The following is a 21,117-nucleotide window of genomic DNA, read 5'->3' as shown; positions in this document are numbered from 1 at the left end:
CCTCCCCATGTGGAGAGTCTCTTTCCAAAAAACAAAAACAAAAACAAAAACAAAAAGTTAAGATTTACCACATCATCTCTTTTTATTTGCCAAGATCTTTACTTAACATTTTAAAATTTATCCTTTATGTCTTTTTTCTTACATTGAAAATCTTGGTTCCTGACACTGTTACTACTTACTGAATTAGTCTACAATACATAAAGTAGTTTTGTTTTTCTTTTTTTGAGACAGTCTTGCTCTGTCACCAGGCTGGAGTGCAGTGGCACGATCTTGGCTCACTGCAACCTCCGTCTCCCGGGTTCAAGTGATTCCCCTGCCTCAGGTTTCCAAGTAGCTGGGATTACAGGCTTGCACCACCACTCCCGGCTAATTTTTTGTATTTTAGTAGAGTTGGGGCTTCACCATGTTGACCAGGATGGTCTCGATCTCCTGAGCTCGTGATCCACCCACCTCGGCCTCCCAAAGTGCTGGGATTACAGGCGGGAGCCAGCTCGCCTAGCCATAAAATAGTTTTAAAGTAATAAAACAAATATTATGACTACAATTAAGCTACCAAATAAAGTCTAAATTTTTTTTTTTTTTTTTTGAGACGGAGTTTCGCTCTTGTTGCCCAGGCTGGAGTGCAATGGTGCAATCTCAGCTCACCACAACCTCCACCTCCCGGGTTTAAGTGATTCCCCTGCCTCAGCCTCCTGAGTAGCTGGGATTACAGGTATGTATAACCATGCCCGGCTAATTTTGTATTTTTAGTAGAGACGGAGTTTCTCCATGTTGGTCAGGCTGGTCTCCAACTCCCAACCTCAGGTGATCTGTCTGCCTCGGCCTCCCAAAATGCTGAGATTACAGCCGTGAGCCATAGCACCTGGCCTAAAAATTTTTTTTTAAGAGTCAGGGTCTCATTCTGTCGGCCATGCCGGAGTGCAGTGGTGCAATCACAGCTTACTGCAGCCTCAAACTGTTGGGCTCAAATGATTCTCCCACCTCAGCCACCCTGACTGGCTAATTTATTATTATTATTATTATTTTGTAGAGATTGTGGTCTTGGCTGTTGCCCAGGCTAGTCTTGAACTCCTGGCCTCAAGCAAGTGATCCTCTTGCCTCATTATGAGAAAGGGCTGGGATTACAGGTACAAGTCACCACACCTCGCCTCATTTGTGTTTAGAATATATTCCTCTATTGCTGTGCGCGGTGGCTCACGCCTGTAATCCCAGCGCTTTGGGAGGCCGAGTCCAGCGCTTTGGGAGGCCGAGGCGGGCGGATCACGAGGTCAGGAGATCGAGACCATCCTGGCTAACACGGTGAAACCCCGTCTCTACTAACTACACAAAAAATTAGCCAGGCGAGGTAGCGGGCGCCTGTAGTCCCAGCTACTCCAGAGGCTGAGGCAGGAGAATGGCGTGAACCCGGGAGGCGGAGCTTGCAGTGAGCCGAGATGGCGCCACTGTGCTCCAGCCTGGGCAACAGAGCGAGACTCCGTCTCAAAAAAAAAAAACAAAAAGAATATATTCCTCTATTACTGTGATCTAAAGTCACTTGAAATAACTATTTTCCCTGGGGGTTTACATATTCAATTAATTCATAGTAAATTTTTTTTTCATTTTTAATGTTTAGGGATTACTTTTTAAATGTAATACAATTTTCGAACATAGAAAATATTTCTGTGTTTCCAAAATCAAATTTATATAAAGTATGTTTAAAGAAATCTTGTGGCCAGGCGCGGTGGCTCACACCTATAATCCCAGCACTTTGGGAGGCCAAAGTGGGCAGATCACTTGAGGTCAGGAGTTCGAGACCAGCCTGGCCAACATGGTGAAACTCTGTCTCTACTAAAATACAAAATTTAGCTGGATGTGGTGGCATATGCCTGTAATTTCAGCTACTCGGGAGGTTGAGGCAGGAGAATCACATGAGCCCGGGAGGCGGAGGTTGCAGTGAGCCAAGATTGCGCGGTACTCCAGCCTGGGTGACAGAGTGAGACTCCGTCTCAAAAAAAAAAAAAAAAAAAGAAATCTTGCTTCTATGTTCCTGCTGATCCTCCTCAACTTTTATTAGTTTTTAAAAATTTTTCCAATGTTTCTTTTTGCAAATATAAGCAAACACATATGTATATTTACACTTGTTTTCTCTTTTTTTACACAAAAGGTGTGATTCTGTCTCTCTCTATATATATTCCACATCTTTTTTTCACTTAATATATCCCAGATACCACTCTCCATCAGCATACACAGCTCTATCTCATTACCTTTTACAGCTTCAGAGTATTCCATTGCATCCATGTAACCATATTTTATTCAACTAGTTGTTGATAGACATTTGAATTATTTCCATACATTTGCAATTATAAATAATGGCACAGAGATTTACCAAAATTCCACTGTAATAAGGTGATCCTGTTTTGAGTCCTCAACAATGAATGAGTGCCCGTTTCCCCGTCACTTCATCAATAGAATATACTCTCAAATCATGGGATTTTTGCCAGTGACAGATGAAAAGTAGCGTCTCAGTATGGTTTTATTTTGCATTGCTCTTATTATGAGTGAAACAGTATATCTTCTCATGTGTTGGATGCCATTTTAATTTTTTTCTGCTGTAAACTGCCTATTCAAATCTTTGGATGTACCTTTAAGTATATTGACACACAACATTTAATCTCAAAACTAGCCAGTGAGGGTTGGCATCATTATTCCCCTGTATAAAGATGAGGGAACGGCAGATTAGAAAGTTTAAGTAATTTACCCAAGGTTACACAACTAATATGTGACTGAAGTCAAGCTGCCCAACTGTTAGGCCCTGTGGATTCTCCATAGATCTATTTCCAGGAGTAAAACTTGGAGCTCCTGTGTTTTGCTTTTAATAAAGGGTCAGTGTGTGGATTCCCATCTCTGAGACAGGACTGCTTCAGGACGTCTGTCATGATTGGGCCTGGGGGTGGTTAGCTGTGCTTGTAATGAGGAGGATGGTAACTCATGTGTCACCTAGGAGCACCCAGCAGACTGGGGCATTTTTGAATCTCAATGCAGAGGACAATGGGGAGAGACCTGCAACCTATTTAATTCTGTTAGAGAATCAGTGAGGTGCTTGATGAAGCCATTAACTGGGGTTCGTGTCTCCATTCTACTTATACGACTCCAGGAGGGCAAATGCTGATGGAAATTTATTGATTTCTTTTTCTGCCTTTACCGAATGGGTCAAAAACATGGTATAAACGCTGCTGGTTCCAATTAAAATCACCTGTTAGCTTACAAAGGTTGGCCCTCTTCACCCTCCCCTTCCTCCCCCCATTTAAAAAGGGTTTAAAAGATTTTCATTTAATTGATTTGCTGTAAAAATGCCTTTTACAATTACCCAGATAAACTAGGCGTCACCTGTGGAGTAAGAGCCAATTTGAGCTGTTTATCAAGACTTCGCCTCTGGCCACTTCTCACCCTGGGATCTTGAGTCTCTGTATTGATAGCTTACATCTGTCAACATTGGATATTTTTAGTGGGCTGCAGAAAGCTTTTAGGGAGATGGGGATGGTGGGGCTGCATCTTTGAGCAGGTGAAGAAAGCATGATGGGGTTTTTTTGTTTGAAATGAGAATGCCCTATTATGCTGAAAATAAGTTCAGAAAATTAGCCCTGCACCCATATGCCTAAAGGTAATCAGAGTTGACCCCATTTAAATACCAGTGGGCCTCAGGAAATGGAAAAATGGGCAGTGAGTAAAATTTGCCCAGTAATAAAATTTGCCCAGTTTCCCTTGGTTTTCTGTCGAGCTGTGCTTAATGTTAGGAAGAAGTTGAGGAGCCTCTGTAAGAGTTGTCTACAAAGTGACATTTGTGTCCTTTCAGCTGATATTACAGGAAGTAACAGGCAGGTGGAAACACAGAAAGAAAGACACAGAGACATTTATTCTAGGTCGTGTGTATTTCTGAAACTGTAAACTCAAATTCACTTGATTATGGAAATGGCGTTAGTTCTAGCTAAAAAAATTGTGGGCAAAATTAGTGCCAGACGGCTGGGTGTGGTGGCTCACGCCGGTAATCCCAATACTTTGGGAGGCTGAGGCAGGTGGATAACCTGAGGTCAGGAGTTCAAGACCAGCCTGGCCAACATGGCAAAACCCCATCTCTACTAAAAATGTGAAAATTAGCTGGGCATGGTGGCAGGTGCTTGTAATTCCAGCTACTTGAGAGGCTGAGGCAGGAGAATCACTTGAACCTGGGAGGTGGAAGTTGCAGTGAGCTGAGATCTTGCCATTGCACTCCAGCCTGGGCAACAGAGGGAGACTCCGTCTCAAAAAAAAAAGAAAAAATTAGTGCCAGAAAACAAAAGACAAGTACACATGGGAGGGAAGAAGTAAATTCTAGAAAGTATAGACCAGTATTCTTGAAATTGATCATGGCAAAACTCCAGAATACATTACAAAAACAATGTTTTGTAAGTCTTTGAAAGAGGTTTGTCATTCATTTAGCATGAAGTATAATTTCCATTTTGTCTGTGATCAAACTGGCTCATCAGGGACGTGCTGTAGAAACAAGGTGATTGAAGAGAATAGATGATAGGTCATTTATGAAAGCTCTTGACACACAGTAGAGTCACAGCAATTACCACTTGCTCTCCTTCAGGCATTCATAATAGTCATCAGAGGATGGGCGTGGTGGCTCACACCTGTAATCCCAGCACTTTGGGAGGCTGAGGCGGGTGGATCACCTGAGGTCAGGAGTTTGAGACCAGCCTGGCCAACATGGTGAAACCCCCATCTCTACTAAAAATACAAAAATAAGCCAGGTGTGGTGGTGGGTGCCTGTAGTCCCAGCTACTCAGGAGGCTGAGGCAGGGGAATCGCTTGAACCCAGGAGGCAGGCTTCAAAACAAGCATATGAAAAGATGTTTAATATCATTGGCCATAAGGGAATTGCAACCCAAAACAACAATGAAGTATCATTACACACCAATCAAGATGGCTACAGTAAAAAAGACTAATAATAATGTGTTAGCAAAGATATTAAACATTTGAACTCTTCATACACTGTTGGTAGGAATGTAAAATAGTGCAGTCGCTTTGTGATTCCTCGAAAAGTTAAACATAGCGTTACCATATGACCTAGAAATTCCACTCCCAGGTATGTACCAAGAGAAATGAAAACACACATCCACACAAAAATGCATACATGAATGTTCATAGCAGTGTTCTTCATAATAGCCAAAAAGTATCAACGCTCCAAATGTCCAACTATTGAATGGATAAATAAAATGCGGCATATCCATATAATGGTATATTAGTCAGCCGTAAAGTAATGAAGTACTGATACATGTTGCAACATAGAAGAACCTTGAAAACATTATGCCAAGTGAAAGAAGCCAGTCACAAAAGACCATATTGTATGATTCTATTTCTATGAAATGTCTATAGGCAAATCTATAGAAATAGAAAGCAGACAGGTGGTTGCCTAGGGCTTGGGGGAGGGAGTTTGGGGAGAAATATGGAGTGACTACTAATGGATATGGGATTTTGCCTGGTTGACAAAAATGTTCTAAAATCTATTTTGGCAATGGATGCTCAGCTGTGGATATACTAAACGCTATTCAACTGTACATTTTAAAGGGGTGAATTGCATGGTACGTGCCTAACATCTCAATAAAGCTGTTGAAAAATTCTCTTCTCATAGTGCTCATATCTTAGTGGAAAGCAAAAGGATTCAACCTTCTAAGGATCTTTCCAATCTGTCCACTTCTCTTTGTCCAGCACGTTACCATCTCCTCTTTGGATCACCACAAAAGCCTCCCGCCTCTTCTGGCTCCAGTGTGGCCTGCTGTGAATCTCCTCTATAAATCTCCACTTTGCTGCCTTAGAAATCTTTCTGAAGGGCCATTGAGATGCTCCTCCTGCCTCCATCTCACCACGGCTTCCACAGCCTTAAAGGTGAAGTCCAGGCTCTTTCACTCCACTGAAAAGGCCCTGTATGATCTGGTCCCTACTAATCTCTGACTTCATTTCTCACCACTCATCACTTGGGCCACGAACTCTTTCAGTTTTGCAAATCTCTTTGCCCTGTCTCAATTCCAGGCTTTTGCAAAGCCTGATTGTTCTGCCTTTTGGGTCTCAGCTCACATGCCACTTGTTCTGGAAGCTTTTTTCTTAAATACTCCCCGTCTTCACACAGTAGAGCCCCGCCCCCGCAACAGGTGTGTGCCCATTCATTTCCTAGACTTACTGCGTGCCAGGCACCTTTTTTGGTTTGAGACAGGGTCTCGCTCTGCCACCCAGGCTGGAGTGCAGTGATGTTATCATGGCTCACTGCAGTCTTGACTTCTCAGGCTCAATTGGTCCCCCAGCCTTAGCCTCCCAGGTAGCTGGGACTATAGTGCATGCCACCATGCCCAGATAATTTTTTTTTTTAATTTTACTGTAGAGACATGGTTTTACCATGTTGCCCATGCTGGTCTCAAACTCCTGAGCTCAAGCGATTCACCAGGCATCATTCTAAGTGCAACGTTATAAAATTAACTCCTTTAATTTTCACAACAACCATATGATGTAGATACTATTATTATTCTTATTGTACAGATGAGAAAATTGAGGCATAGAGAGGTTAAGTAACTTTCCCAAAGTCACACAGCTGGTGAGGGAGCACGGATTTGAACCCAGACAATATGGCTCTAGAATTTGTGCTAACTGCCATGTTCTGTGGCCTGAAATTGCTTACCACATCTTGGCACTTATTATACACTGTAACTGACTCTTTAATTATATCTCCATGTGACTTTTAGTTTATGGGAGGTAGGAATTATGTCTGGCTTTTTCATTATTGTGTTCCCAGCATGAGGCCTAGCCCATAGTTTTTTAATTAAAAAGAAGAATGAACAAACTAATTAATTAATTGATAGAGATATGTGAGATGTACAAGAAGAAAGTTATTGGATTTCTAGCTCATAGAAGGACAATGTTCTGATTAATTGATATTATGTTAAAAGTTCTCTAACGTACAGGATACATATTTCTTGAGAAATTATATTCTGGTTAAAGTGCCTTATACACAGTGGATGGTTCATAATTCTCGCTTAGTTTTTAAAAGCTTTTTATTGTAAATTATGTAAGATTTACAAAAATAGTACAAAGAATTTCTATATCCTCTTTACGTAACTTATCCAAATGTTAACATATAATAACAGTACAAAGATAAAATTGGGAAGTTAACATTACTATTTAATTCATTGCTATCTCATTTAATTCTGGTTATCTGTTTCAATACTGTCCTTTTGTTTTTTGAGACAGAGTCGTGCTCTGTCGCCCAGGCTGGAGTGCAATGGCACGGTCTCGGCTCACTGCAACCTCCGCCTCCCAGGTTCAAGCAATTCTCCTGCCTCAGCCTCCGGAGTAGCAGGAATTACAGGGGCCCGCCACCATGCCTGGCTAATTTTTGTATTTTTAGTAGAGATGGGGTTTCACCGTGTTGCCACACTGGTCTTGAACTGCTGAACCTTGTGATCCGCCCATCTCGGCCTCCCAAAGTGCTGGGATTACAGGCGTGAGCCATTGCATCTGGCCTCAATACTATCCTTTTTATGATCCATGATCCAAACCAGGATTACACATTGCCTTTATTTATTAGCCTGTTTTAAGCTAGGATGATGTCTCAGTTTTTCTTTATCTTTTCCAACCTTGACACCTTTGAAGAGCAGCTGTCAGTTATTTTGTGGAACATCCCTCCATTTGGGTATGTCTGCATTCCTTGCAGACATTAAATTCAGGTTATGCATTTTTGGTAAGGATACCACATAAGGGATGCCATGTCCTTCTCAGTGCATCATATCAGGAAGCACACAATAAGCTTTAATCTTGGTTAAGGCTATATATGCCACATTTCTACATTGTGAAGTTATGACACTTCTCACTGTAATTAATAAGCATCTCATGGAAAAATACGGACTATATAAATATCATGTTTCGGGTAATAATTTCATCCATGAATTTTAGCATCCACTGATACGTTCCTGAAAAACAATTTTTACTGTGATCTTTGCAATTGGTGACTTGCTATTTGCATCACTCCTTCTGCATTTATTAATTGGAGTATTACAGTAAGAAAGAACTTTCCTTTCTTCCTCGTTTATTTGTTTATTCAATTTTTTATTTAAATAAGTATGGGCTCATGAATATTGGTTTTAATCTGTGAGTGAACATTATTATCTTTTAAACATTTTTGTTGTTCAGATTGTCCCAGATCTAGGAGTCTTACCAAGTTGGCTTGTGTCATTTCAACATGTGTCCATCATTTTTTGAGCACTTCCTTAGTTACTAGCTCCACAAGATGTCCTAAGTTTATTCTGTTCTTCCCTGCCCCAGCCGTATAATCAGCTATCTGTTTAAGTAGACCGGGTTCCTTTTTACTGGAGAATAATATTTAGAAAGAAAGATCTGCAGTGAAATCCCGTCTCTACTAAACACACACACACACACACACACACACACACACAAATTAGCCGGGCGTGGTGGTGGGCGCCTGTAGTCCCAGCTACTCGAGAGGCTGAGGCAGGAGAATGTCGTGAACCCCGGGAGGCGGAGCTTGCAGTGAGCCGAGATCGCGCCACTGCACACTCCAGCCTGGGCGACAGAACAAGACTCAGGCTCAAAAAAAAAAAAAAAGATTTGGTCACTAGATGCTTACTGCTACTGGGGTGTCATTGTTTCCTCCCTCAGTGATCAGGGCTAGGAAATATACGTATGTGTACACCTAAACATGTCTTTACTTATTTCCCTGTCTCTCTATTAAAAACTATGACTTTGCCGGGCGCAGTGGCTCACGCCTTTAATCCCAGCACTTTGGGAGTCCGCGGTGGGCGGATCACGAGGGCAGCAGTTTGAGATCAGTCTGGCCAACATAGTGAAACCCTGTCTCTACTAAAAATACAAAAATTAGCCGGGCGTGTTGGCGCACTCCTGTAGTCCCAGCTACTCAGGAGGCTGAGGCAGGGGAATTGCTTGAACTCGGGAGATGGAGGTTGTGGTGAGCTGAGATCTCACCACTACACTCTAGCCTGGGCAAAAGAGAGACTCTGTCTGAAAAAACAAAAAAACAAAAAACAAAAAAAAACTATTATTTTATATTGATACCTCCAGTTCCATTCCAGCTCTCAGGGTTCATTCTATTATTTCCCTTTCTTGTTTTTAATTCCTTTCTCTGACAGTAAAAAATTCGGTGGTTATTATTCACAATGTATTTACTTATTTGTTCAACACTAGCTTACACATAAAACAGTTTTAGAATTTCCAGCCTACAGCCTTGTGAAAAACAAATTTATTAAATACAGTAAAATATTGTGTGCGCTTTACGTTTAGAGTACATAGTTAAATAACAGTCCAAAGTTACTTAATTCTTTTTTCTCACCTCTTTTATTGTGGTTATGTTATAAACCTGTAATAAATCGAATGCATTTTTTTTTCTTTTGAGACGGAGTTTCGCTCTTGTTGCCCAGGCTGGAGTGCAATGGCGCGATTTCGGCTCACCGCAACCTCCGCCTCATGGGTTCAAGCGATTTTCCTGCCTCAGCCTCCCGAGTAGCTGGGATTACAGGCATGCACCACCACGCCTAGCTAATTTTGTATTTTTAGTAGAGATGGTGTTTCTCCATGTTCAATGAATATTTTAAAACATAAATAGTATTTGTGAAAATATATTGAAAAACACCATATATATGGAACTGTCTCTCTTGCAGACAACTTGAAGGCTTGGAGAAATATCTCCAGGCTAAGTACTCCCAAGCCTGTAGGAGGGTTAGAACCCTCATCTCTTCCTACCTTACTCCTTTCACCGGATGTCCTTATCTGTTTCTGTATCACCTGTTTCCTTAGTCCTGTGGGAAGACATTCTCACAAGTGCTTTAAAAGTCCTGAACTTCACTCTAACCCACCTCCACTGAAGTTTCCATTGGTTTGGCCGCAGGTCAAATAAAGCCTTTTTGTTCCTTTTTTTTTTTTTTTTTGAGACGGTGTCTCGCTCTGTCGCCCAGGCTGGAGTGCAGTGGCGCGATCTCGGCTCACTGCAACCTCCGCCTCCCAGGTTCAAGCAATTCTCCTGCCTCAGCCTCCCGAGTAGCTGGGACTACAGGCGCACGCCGCCACGCCCAGCTAATTTTTTGTATTTTATTAGAGAAGTGGTTTCACCGTGTTGTCCAGGCTGTTCCCGAACTCCTGAGCTCAGGCAATCCGCCCACCTCGGCCTCCCAAAGTGTTAGGGTTACAGGCGTGAGCCACTGCGCCCGGCCTTTTTTGTTACTTTTAATACCACTTTTGTCGCTGGGGAGTTTTCTACGCTATCAGCCCTACCTGGATCAAAGATCTCACTGCAATCCCTTTTCCTTTTCGCTTGTGCTGAAGATGGCCACCAGGTGGCACTTTAGAGTCTCCTTCGGCCCCATTTTGAAAGTCAGCTGCTTGGATTCGGTTGACTTTAGAAAGCAATGTATTCATGAAATGGGAAGAGATATTCTAGTTGCTTTTTAATTTTAGTTAAGAAATTTCCTGCCATTTAGGTCCAAGCAAAATGAAAAAAAGGAAGCACATTTCAGCCTCTGTCCTCTTCTTTGCCTAGGAATCTTGAACTCCTTCCCTCTTCCTTTATAAAACTTCTCTCAAGGAAAAACAAACATACATATTTGTTGATAGCCAAAGCGGGTTTATCTAAGAGTGACTGAGCTCCTTGGTCTATCAGCCTCTGCAAAAGAAGCTCAGACAGGACATTAAGAGGCTGGAATCCAGGTAGAAACTCCACCACTGACTCTCAGTACTTCCTTGAGTCATTTAGCTTTTTTGGAGCTTCAGTTTTCTTATGTGTAAAACAAACGGATTGAACTCCATGCTCTCAAACACAAATCCCTCAGATGCCAGGTGGATACCATAAATCTATGAAGAGGCCGAAGAGGGGTTTAGGACAACAGGATCTTGTATGAAATGCATTCAAATTTAAATTTTTTAAAAAAGATTGAAAAGACCAAACAAAATACCTCTGGGCATTGAAAGTGTTCAGAAAGCTCCTAGTGTGCAGTTCTTAGCCTGGAGAATCTTTATCACTGAGGTTTCTTTTCTTTTCTTTCTTCTTCCTTCTGTCTCACTCTGCACCCAGGCCGGAGTGCAGTGGTGCAATCTTGGCTCATTGCAGCCTTGATCTTCCAGGCTCAAGGGCTCCTCCTGCCTCAGTCTACCAAGTAGCTGGAACTACAGGCACGAGCCACCATGCCTGGCTAATTTTTGTGTGTGTGTTTTTCTTTTTGTAGTGTTGGATTTTCACAGTGTTGTCCAGGCTGGTCTCAAACTCCTGAGCTCAAGCAATCCATACGCCTCAGCCTCCCAAAGTGCTAGGATTACAGTTGTGAGCCACCATGCACAGCCTCACTCATGCTCTTCTATCTGTTTGAAATATTAGCCACTACCCCTGTTCTCCATCACCTCTGCATAACTAAATCCTAATGTTTTTCTTACAAAACCCACTCAAATGCCACTTACTCAAGGATGTTTCCCTTGATTGGAGTCTTTCTAAATTAAAAGATTTTTTTTCTTTCTTCTGAATTCCCCTCCTTTTGGCCCTTAGTGCTTTTTTACTGTGTTATTTATGTGCTGGTCGTCAGCCTTTCACTACATATTTACTTTTAAGGTCCTTGAGAGCAGAGTCCATGTCTAATTAATTTTATGTCTCCAACATCTGGAAAATCAGCCAACAAATATTTATTGAGTACCTACTTGATTCATGTTTACGTGATTTTAGGCACTCAGCACAAAATTGTGGAGACTTAATAAGTGTTTGCTGAATTAATGGTATTAAATGGCCAGCCAGGATAGCAAAAATGAGAAAAGAAGATACTACCAAATGTTAGCGAACATGTGGAAGAATTGGAAATCTTATACTCCGCTGGCCCCTATAATCTTTGCACTCCAGTGTGTTCCAATCACTTTTTCACTTTTTTTTTTTGGAGACAGAGTCTCTCTCTGTCACCCAGGCTGGAGTGCAGTGGCACAATCTCGGCTCACTGCAACCTCAGCCTCCCAAGTTCAATTGATTCTCCTGCCTCCGCCTCCCAAATAGCTGGGACTACAGGTGTATCCCACCATGCCCGGCTATTTTTTTTTTTTTTTAATTTTTAGTGACGATGGGGTTTTGCCATATTGGCCAGGCTCGTCTTGAACTCCTGACGTCAAGTGATCTGCCCACCTCGGCCTCCCAAAGTGCTGGGATTACAGGCGTGAGCCACCATGCCCGGCCTCCCATCACTATCTTATGTTGCATGGCAAGAGGGATTTTGCAGATGTAATTAAGTTTACTAATCAGTTGATGTTACAATGGGAAGATTGAGCGGGCCCAATCTAATCCTATGAGCCGTTTAAAAGCTGAGAGTTCTCTTCAGCTGGGGGCAGAAGAGGAAGTCAGAGAGATTCAAAGCTCAAGAAGGACCTGATGCATTGCTGCTGATTTAACAATAGAGGGAGCCCCTGGGCCTGAGCGTGGCCTCTGGAAGCTAAGAGCAGCCCTCAGCTAACAGCCTGCCAGAAAATGGAGACCTCAATCCTATATAACTGCAAGGAACAATTCTGGCAACAACCTCAATGGGTTTGGAAGCAGAATGTTCCCTAGAGCCTCCCAGTGAGAACCAAGACCAGCTGACACCTTGATTTTGGCCTTGGAAGCAGAGAGAGCAGTTGAGCCTGCCTGGACTTTTGACCTACAGAACTGTGAGATAATAAATGGGTACTGTTTTAACCTACTAAGTTTGTGGTAATTTTCTATGCAACAATTTCAAAACAAATACAGACACTCAAGCAGCTCTGTGGAGGGATGCACAGGGAGAGGAACTGAGGCTCCCGCTGAAAGCCAGCACCAACTTGCTGGCTATGTGAGTGAGCCACCTTGAAAACATGGATCTCTGTCCCCAGTCAAGCCTTCACATGACTGCAGCCCTGCTGACATGTTGACCACCACTTCATGAGAAGGTCTGAGCCAGAAACACCCAACCAAGCTGCTTTGGAATTCCTGACTCACATACATCATTAGAGATAAAAATTGATTGTCATCGTTGTGAGCCACTAAGTTTTGGAGTAAATTGTTATGAAGCAATAGATCACTAATAAGTGCTCAGTAAGTGTTTACAGACTGATTGGCCACCCTAGGGCATTATAGCCAAGCAGGGAAATTTCAGGCACCTCTGATGTCTGGCGTCTCAGAATTCCAACCACACCTGCAGCCCTGTCCTCACTAAGGCAGATCCTTTACCTAACTACCTTTCCCTTCTGCCCTAAGTCCTTGCTGGAATTCCTGCCTGAGGTTCTCAGGGTCTAGACTTGCCTGAGTTGCTCTGAACATGCTTCAGTTTCCTTAGCATAAAAATGAGAGAAGGCGGGTGCAGTGGCTCACGCTTGTAAATCCAACACTTTGGGAGGGTGAAGTGGGTGGATCACCTGAGGTCAGGAGTTTAAGACCAGCCTGGCCCAACATGGTAAAACCTCATCTCTGCTAAAAAAATAATAATAATAATTAGCCAGGTGTGGTGGCACATGCCTGTAGTCCCAGCTACTCCAGAGGCTGAGGCAGGAGAATCACTTGAACCCGGGAGGCAGAGGTTTCAATGAGCCGAGATCGCACCACTGCACTCCAGCCTGGGCAACAGAGCAAGACTCCATCTCAAAAAGAAAAAAAAAAAAAAAAAAAGAAAAGAAAAGAAAAAGAGAGAAAAATGTATTTCTTAAAATGAGAAAAAACATTTTTACTTCACAAGAGTGTTGTAAATTAAGCAATAGTGGTATGAACACAAAACACGACACAGGCATTAAAAAGATAGAGAAAATCTCTGTATAGACAGATGTGGAACACTGACCAAGACTGTTATCAATAACAGACAACAGATATATTTTTAAATGAAAAAAGCAAAAGGTTTCAAACTGTTAGGAAAACTATATTTAGAATATCTCTGTTAGGAAAACTATATTTAGAATATCTCTGGTAATAAAGATTGCCTTTGTTTTTCTTGTTACCTAAGATTGACTTTCTTTTTTTCCTAAAGCAAGTAACTTTATTATCATTCCTTTAAAAAGAACCAAGGAAAATTCAGAACATATGTGAAACACAAACAGCTGTGGTTTAGGAGGTAAACAGAGGACCAACACAGCCCTGAAATGCAACAGCCTCTGAGTGGCCTGGGCCGCATGGGTGACTGGGGTTGTGTTAAAAGGGCAGGCTCCTGCCTCCTAGCCCTGAAGCCCCAGGAACCTGCCTTGAAAGACAAGCTCTCCCACTAATACTCAACTTGCAGGGTCTCGCCCTAACATCCAAGACTTGGTAGCATCTCCTTTCTCCCAAAACCCAGCTGGAACTCAACTAATCCTAAACGAAAACTCAAGAACGGCACACCAGATGCCACCTGTTGTTCGTCAGGGTCTCAAACTCCAGAGGAAATGCCTTTGCCTGTCATGGGTTTCCTCTCTAAGGGCACCTGTCTGAACTTGGAGCTGTGCTTCCACTGGTGCCTCGTGGGGCCTGGGCCTACTCTCCACCTGAAGTCACGCTCCTCTCTGTAAGACATCAGGTGGGGAGTTAAGTCCAAGAAGGTGGCAAGAGGCTCCTAAGCAACAGAGCATGCTCGTTCCTGGCAGGCATCTCCCGTAATACCCCAGAGGGCTGGCGAGGCCATGACAGCATAAGGACAGAGAAGGGGCAGAGGGGTGCTTGGAAGTGCTTATCACTCAGGGGAGCTGGCAGGCCTGGGACAGCAGGCAGTCTGAACAGTGCTGGAACAAAGACAGCTGCCCTGCGCCCCTTGTCGAGCAGCTGCTGGTGATGGGAAGCAGCATGACGGCACCACCTCCTTCGTCGCAGGAAATGTTTTGTATTGGGCCAGTGACTTCAGTTTTCCTTGCCTGGAGATGCCTTCACGAAGGAGGGGGACAGGGAATACAGGCAGGCATGTTGCAATTGGCATCTCCAGGGCTGCCAAGTCTTGGGTTCACTTGGGGCCAAGCCACTCCACAATCCCATTCCCCTTCATGCCATTGAAGAAGAAGTTGTGAGGAGGGTCCTGCTGAGACAGGGCCTTCACAATTTCCTGTGCCAAAATCCCTCCAACCACCGCACACACTGGGGCCATCTCGGAGAAGAAGTCCGTGATAAAGCGTGGGTCAGGAATAATACCCAGCGAGTCAAGCACATCGTTTCGTATCTGGAGCAACAACTCGGAATCTTCCCCATGTGTATCGGAACTGGGATCTCTTCCTTTATCTGTGCGGAACTTCAGGAGCACTTGAAGGAGAAAGTGGTCGGAGGTCGTGCGCTTCAGAGCAGCCTTTGCTTTCTCACTGCTCCAGTCCACGTCCAGCCCTTCTTTAACGGGGCAGAAGACCACCTTCTTCTTGACCATCGTTGTCTCAGAAGAATCAGGTTTTACTCTCTTGGTATCAGGCTCATCTTCTACTCCTCGGCTAACTTTAGCAACTTTAGTTTTCTCCTCTACAAACTCATGCTCTCCTAGATTGGCAAATGTGTATCCATGGTAGCTAAAAACATCTCCTGCAAAGAACTTGATGCTATTTTTGTGACAGATCTGGTCAACCTTAACTATGACAGCCCTGGAGCAGCAAGTCAACACACAGCATCAAATTGAGTGAAAAATGACTCTGGTTTCTTCTCTATATCCTCAGTGTCCAACTTCACATCCACCATGGGGTTAAGATTCTGAGCTCGCTCCAAAGAGGCTTCAGCCCTATTTCGGCCAACAGACCCAATATGAATCAAGAACTGAGCTCCGGGTTCTTCTGGAGATATCTGTTCGTGATCCAGCATGGTCAGTCCTTTCACTCCTGCCAGGATGAGATTCTTGGCAATTTCAGCCCCGAGTCCTTTCATGCTGACAAGAAGCACCTGGGAGGCCCGCAGCCATTTCGGGGCCTCCAGTCCCCGCAGGCAGATCTGCTGGTCATACTGTGCCTGCCTCCTCCTGGCTGATGCCGCCTCCGGCCTCCTCCTTCTCCACCATGGTGCCGGCTCTTCCTGCCTCAGCTCTGGTCCCGCTCACGCCAACTGCCCGCCAGCCCCGTGCACCATCAACCCATTTTTTTCTTTTTTTGAGATGGAGTCTTGCTCTGTCGCCCAGGCTGGAGTGCAGTGGCGAGATCTTGGCTCACTGCAACCTCTGCCTCTTGGGTTCAAGCGATCCTCTTGCCTCAGCCTCCTGAGTAGCTGGAACCACAGGTGCGAGCCACCTCCCCTGACTAATTTTTGTATTTTTAGGAGAGACGGGCTTTCGCCATGTTGGCCAGGCTGGTCTCGAACTCCTGACCTCAAGTGATCCACCTGCCTCGGCCTCCCAAAGTGCTGGGGTTACAGGCGTGAACCACGGCACCTGACCCAAAATTGCCTTTTGAGAAGAGAATTGGATGGTTGGGGATGGGGAGGAGGGAGAGCTCTTTTTACTGTAGAGCTTTTTGTACCTTTTGAATTGGGAACCATGTGCCATGTATTATCTGTTAAAAATAAAAATTCCTTCCTTGGATGGAGATGATAGGAGCTGACCGATTTTCAGCTCGCCTGCTCCCTCCCTTAACACATTCACATGCAGCTAGAACTCGCTCCGTACCCGCCTTCTGTTCCCAAGTATACTGGAACCTACAACCAAACGCTCTCCTTACAACCACATGGCTCCAGCATTTGTTCAAAGGCAACAGTGCATCTGCTGCACTCGCAGACATCCCCTGCACGGACCCAAAGAGCATGCAGTCTTGTGTGTATGTGTGTGCTTGTGTGTACATATATCCATGTGTGCCTTTGACCCAGCCCCTACCCTCTCCCTTTATCCGTATCTGCTTCCTGGGTGTGTATACCTGGGTGGAGGTCCCTAATTACAAGGTGAAATAGGTTAAAAGTATTCTACTCTGAAGCACTAAATGGGCCTAATTACCAGTGACTGTAAAACTCTAATTATAAGAGGACACATTAGTTGGAAAAAAAAGGAGAAGGCAGCAGAACTGAAAAAGAAAAGACCTGAGTGACACATGTAGCCCCCTTAGACAGTTGAGAAAAAGGGGCTTAATTGCCCTTTGATAAAACTGGGGCAGTGAGAAAACAGTGGGAGGGGCCAGTAATCAAAGGAGACTCCTGCAGACAAGACCTCTCCCCAGGGAGCTCTCCCCGCCACCCCACCATTTCTCTCCTAACTGTCACTTGCCTTCCACTGCTGGTGGGACAGAGGAGGAGGAAGTTGTTACTTGCATCCAGCTTACTCCTTCGTCTACTCTCCGAGCTTCCTCAGGAATCCCAGGTCTTTGGTCCCCTTCCACCTATCAAAATCCATTCTCTCAGGTCCCACAGGAATGGCCTTGTGAACATGACACACATTCTGATCCTGACCTAGCTACTCACTAGCTCTGTGACCTTTGTGAAGCACATACCCTAAATAAACCTTTTTCATCAGTTCCAAACCGGGCTGGTAACATCTCTCTGTTACGGAGCTGTGAAGATGCACAGAATGGTATATGAGAAAGTGCTTTGTAAAAGGGAAATTCTTGCACTGTTATTAGCCATTAGGGACTGGATTCACTGGACCAGATCGAATGTTCTTGGAAGACAGGAATCATGTCTTAGTCATTTCTGCTTTCAGGTTCCTGCCTCTAATAGGGTGGAATCAAAGAGTCATTCTCACTGTGGGGTAAATGGCAGACCATAACCACCAGGTTATCTTTCCCTTGGTGTGAACAAATGGACAAAACCTTTGGCAATGAGATGAAGCTGTGGTGGCCATACCATTAATTCTAATATTTATTGACATTTACTGTGTAGCAGGCACTATCCTAAGCAGTTTATATGTATTCTCATATTTGATCCTCTCAATGTCCTTAAGAGGAGCATGTTATCTCCACCATCTCCATTTTAAAGATGGGAAATAGAATCTCAAGTTAAGAGACTTACCTCAAACTGCACTGCTAGTGAGTAGGGGAGCAGGACTTGAACCAAAACCTACACTCTAACTGTGTAGACTTTAAGGCACCAGCCAGCAGGTGGTGAATGACATTTGGGTTTTGGAGCCTTTTGTGTGTGTGTGTGACAGAGTCTCGCTCTGTTGCCCAGGCTGGAGTGCAGTGGTGAGATCTCGGCTCACTGCAACTTCTGCCTCCTGGGTTCAAGCATTCTCCTGCCTCAGCCTCCCAAGTAGCTGGGATTACAGGTGCACGCCACCACTCCTGGCTAATTTTTGTATTTTTAGTAGAGAAGGGGTTTCACCATGTTGGTCAGGCTGGTCTCAAACTCCTGACCTCAGGTGATCTGCCCGCCTCGGCCTCCCAAAGTGCTGGGATTACAGGCATGAGCCACCGCACCCAGCCAAGACTTCTTAAGTAATCTACTCATCTATTTATAATTAAAGGCAATAAAACTGTTGATTAAAGGGCCTGATCATTATGCATTAGCCAACATTTATTCAATAAACAAGTATTTGGTACTTGCTGTCTGTATGGTGCTGTGCCCAGTAATTGAAATACATTGATAGTACATTGATAGATACTGCCTCTTCTTTCATGAAATTTTTTGAGTATTCCAGTTGAATCCAAAAACACTAGACATTTCTGTTCAGCACGCTCTTGGGTAGATAAACATACATCTATTATTAGGCCTTTTGCAATATCTGGAAAAACAATCATTCATTGAGAGAGAACTATGTGCCAGACATGCACTGAGCACTTTATAAATACTTGCTTATTTATTTCATGTCTCTCTTCCACCGTCACTAGAAGGCCAGCTCCATGTTTTGTTCAACATCTCTAGGGCCGACAATACCTGCCACATAATAGGTGCTCAACAAATGCTTGTTGGCCAAATAATTTATCTCTCAACAATTCTGCATGATAGATATGATTATTCTTTTTCTACTGATGAGGAAATTAAGACTCGAAGAGGCTGAATAACTTGCCCGAGTTCTTGCTACTCTGAGTGACAGGGCAGAAGTGTGAATGCTAGGTCTGTCTTCTTTCTTCTGTAAATCTCTTCCACCAGAGTTGTTTAGAGCCAGGGACACTAGGTTGAACAACTCTGAGATAAGATGTGAATGTGCAAAAGTGTGTTTGCGAGGAGGGAGTGGTCACCGTGCATGGATCACAGGGAAAGAGAGGAATGAGACTGCAAGTCATGTTAGTGTGGGAGGCCAGGAATGCTGAGCTGAGAAATTTGAATTTGAAAGGCACTGGTTAATGCAAAATTTTTACTATATTAGAATTGTGTTTTAGAAAGTTTTTTTTTTTTTTTTTTTTGAGGTGGAGTTTCACTCTTGTTGCATGGGCTAGAGTGCAACGGTGCGATCTCGGCTCACTGCAACCTCCGCCTCCCAGGTTCAAGCCATTCTCCTGCCTCAGCCTCCCGAGTAGCTGTGATTACAGGCATGCGCCACCATGCCTGGCTAATTTTGTATTTTTAGTAGACGTGGGGTTTCTCCGTATTGGCCAGGCTGGTCTCAAACTCCGGCTGTCAGGTGATCCGCCCGCCTCAGCCTTCCAAAGTGCTGGGATTACAGGCGTGAGCCACTGTGCCCAGCCAGAAAGATATAGCAGCAGCGTATAGGGCGGCTTAGAGTTCAGAGAGATGGGACCAGTGTCATTAACTCATCATTTGAGAAGGAAGTAACCAGTCATTAAATAGAGGTGATAACAATAAGAATGGAAAGGAGGTCATGATGTCAGAAGAAACTCAAATGCCCCAAGTAGTGGAGCCAAATTAAAGTTCAGAGATAGATTTGCAGTGACAAGTAGATGAGGCAGCATGCCTCTTATAGTGACCTCCCCTTTCCTAGAGTTACCTCCAAGTTGGGTGGCAGCTTCTGTGGTAGGATTGCTTTAAACCAGTCATCTTCTTGGCAGAGCCTCTGGTAAGTCATTTTTTTAGCAAGTATTTTTGGTGCACTTAGTATTTTACAGGCTCACAGCATCAACATCGTCACTTTTTTTGCACTTAGTTCAATAAAATGCATTAAGCCCATACTGTCTTAGGGTTTGAGATATACGAGCAGAGGTGTGGGACTCTGTCTGGCTTCCTACTTCAATCTATATGTGACCTCTGTTTTTGGATTCCATCAACCATAAAATGGAAATAATAACATACCTATCTTACAAGGTTGCTGTTAAGGATTAAATGAGTTGATATAGGGAAAGCAAATAGAACGATGCCTGGCACATAGTAAGCGATCAGTAAGTGTTTGCTAAAGTTATATAAAGCCTATCTCCTCAAGGACACAGTTGGATAATAGGATGCATATAGGACACTGCAATAATAGATGCATACACAAGGGACAGAAAGAGTTCTAAAGGGGAGCGATTCTTACAGTTACCTTTTCTATTGTTCAGCCTTATCCTTTCCACTGAGAGTGGAGCTCTTTTCACAGTTTCCTAGGCTAATGTTTCATCCCCATTCCTCTCCCCAGACTACTCAGTGAGAGAATGAGGATTAAATCTACCCAAGCTCCACGACCCTCGGACTTACTGAGAGTGTGTAAGAGGCAGAGCTCCCATGCAATTTTGGAAGTGACCTTTATCCCCTTCCACCTCTGCAGACCTGCCAGGAATGAAATCTTTGCTTGGGAAAAATGAGATTATGTTCTCTTTGGAGAGGACAATCTCCATCTCTCCCTGGACACAGATATTCATTTGCCTGCAATGAACCTGCAAGGCAGATGAGCCTCTGAGATACCCTCTTTCTTGTTCACTTAGGGGTGAAAAATTACCGGCAAGAAACCAATTAGCATCCTCTACAAGCAGGTCCCAAGCCTTCTGGAGCCAATTCTTTTACTCCATCTTCTGCACACAAGCATCATCTGCTTTGGGGTTTTATCCTAATTGAGTGAAACCTGTGCTGTTATCATTTGTTCATTGTAGCCCCAAGAGAGAAGAGTAAAGGAGGGAGGGAAGGAGGGGGCTCTGTCTTCCTTTGTCTCCAGCCCAGTGGAAGAGAGAGAGGGTGACTGGCCAAAGGGACCAGAGGTCAATGATGGAGGAACTGCCTAGACACTGAGTGAATGATTTACATGCAATGAAAAGCAATACAAATGAATGTTTCTTGAATACTTATCGTAATATGTACCAGGCACTATACTAAATGCTTTATATGGATTAACAGAA

General features: G+C 43.8%; 1 pseudogene; it reads right to left on the bottom strand.

Moving 5' to 3' along the window:
* Positions 1-14,972: 14,972 nt before the first annotated feature.
* LOC101127678 (SUMO-activating enzyme subunit 1-like) lies at positions 14,973-15,998 on the bottom strand (annotated as a pseudogene).
* Positions 15,999-21,117: the final 5,119 nt, after the last annotated feature.

Source organism: Gorilla gorilla, chromosome 9 (genome assembly GCF_029281585.2).
Source record: "Gorilla gorilla gorilla isolate KB3781 chromosome 9, NHGRI_mGorGor1-v2.1_pri, whole genome shotgun sequence".
Taxonomy (NCBI): domain Eukaryota; kingdom Metazoa; phylum Chordata; class Mammalia; order Primates; family Hominidae; genus Gorilla; species Gorilla gorilla.
The sequence above is the reverse complement of the archived record's forward strand: the minus strand, read 5'-3'. Positions and strand labels throughout refer to the sequence as shown.